Source organism: Nyctereutes procyonoides, unplaced genomic scaffold (genome assembly GCF_905146905.1).
Source record: "Nyctereutes procyonoides isolate TBG_1078 unplaced genomic scaffold, NYPRO_anot_genome, whole genome shotgun sequence".
Classification (NCBI taxonomy): domain Eukaryota; kingdom Metazoa; phylum Chordata; class Mammalia; order Carnivora; family Canidae; genus Nyctereutes; species Nyctereutes procyonoides.
Genome location: NW_026575146.1, coordinates 63,009,683 through 63,011,215, shown reverse-complemented (window position 1 = coordinate 63,011,215; position 1,533 = coordinate 63,009,683). Strand labels below are relative to the sequence as shown.

The window sequence follows — 1,533 nt, the reverse complement described above, 5'->3', positions numbered from 1 at the left end:
AACGTATTTTTTTCAGAATTTATCATGATATCCATACGCTGTCTTATTAATGTGGGTATTATATCAATCCATTTCTTGATCTTCTGTATCTAGTGTATACCCAGCCATCTCCAAGGGTTACATTCCTAATGAGCTCCATAATTTGACCTTCTTTTTTTTTGGGTGGAATCTTACATGTCTGTTTTTACTAAATGAGGGTCGACATTTATCTCCCCACTTAAAAAAGAAAAAACAACACAGTTTGCTGCACGTTGTTGGAGCTTGGTGTTAAGACCACTGGCTGCCAGTGAGTTTGCAGGTATAGGTAGTGTACTGCACGAGGGGCTAGTCTTTCACTAATGCTGCAAGGGGCTCTGGCCCAATAAATGGAGAGTGATGGTGAGTCTTGCCACAAGTAAAAACAAATGATTTGGTTTCTGGGGTTTATATTCTTCATAAAATGAAGTGAATGATTTGTTTAATTTTTATGTTGTGCAAAATATATACATATAGCATTAGAAGGAGGAGGAAGGGGGAGGAAGAGAAGAAGGAGGAGAAGGAAGAGGAGGAAGAGGAGCAGAAGGGGGTAGGAAAGAAGAAGGGGAGGAAAAAGGAGGAGGAGGAAGAAGAGAAGGAGGAAGAGGAGAGGGTGGAAGAAGAGGAGGAGGAGGAGAGGGTGGAGGAAGAAGAGAGAGAAGGGAGAGAAGGAGGAGGAGGAGGAGGAGGAGGGGGAGGAAGACAAGAAGGGAGAGAAGGGGAGGAGGAGAGGGTGGAAGAAGAGGAAGAGGAGGAGGAAGAAGAGAGGAGGAGGAAGGGGAGGGGAAGGAGGAGGAAGAGGAGAGGAGGGAGGAAGAAGAGGGAGAGAAGGAGGAGGAGGAGGAGGAGGAGGAAGAGGAGAAGAAGGGGGTGGGGAAGAAGAAGGGGGAAGGAACAAGGAGGAGGAGGAAGAGGAGGAGGGGGAGGGGAATGAGGAGGAGGGGAAGGAACAGGGGGAGGAAGAAGAGGAGGGGAGGAGAATAGGGCAAAGAGCAGCGAACCCAGAGACGACAAGTAACAGAGCTGAATGTGAATGTTTCCTAGAATGAGCTGTTCCAGGAATGAGCTCTTCTTTGAAGATGATTTTTGAGAAATGTCAGAAATATGCAGCCGCTGTAAAATCACAGAATGGAGCCTATTGCATTCAGAGAACCGTGCAGGTGCTCACACACCAGAACGCGGGGGACAGGTTTTCCTCGACGGGGGTTCATCTTGCACCTCTGGTGTCCGTGTCAGGACCAGGGGGCATCCCCTGAGGCCAGGGTGTGTTTTTGCTTCTGGGAACTCTCTCTCTCTCTCTCTCTCTCTCTCTCTCTCTCTCTCTCTCTGTCCCTCCCCCACGATATGGCTGACCTCTGACCTGGGTGTTTGGAGCTGCATCTCCTGCTTCAGAGCCAGACAACCTGGGAGTTAATATCACAATTGGCGGTTGCTCTACCTTAGGGGGATTCCATCCAAGGCTTTGCGTTACCAGCAATGGCCAGGGTCATGGTCCCTGCCCCCAGGTCTAGAGCGAGT

The 1,533-nt window shown here is 49.2% G+C and overlaps 1 non-coding gene across 1 annotated transcript; it reads left to right on the top strand.

The window, feature by feature from the left end:
* Positions 1-243: 243 nt before the first annotated feature.
* On the top strand, positions 244-396 carry LOC129501092 (small nucleolar RNA SNORA62/SNORA6 family). Its single transcript, XR_008662656.1, has one exon. It is a non-coding gene; the product is annotated as a small nucleolar RNA SNORA62/SNORA6 family (small nucleolar RNA).
* Positions 397-1,533: the final 1,137 nt, after the last annotated feature.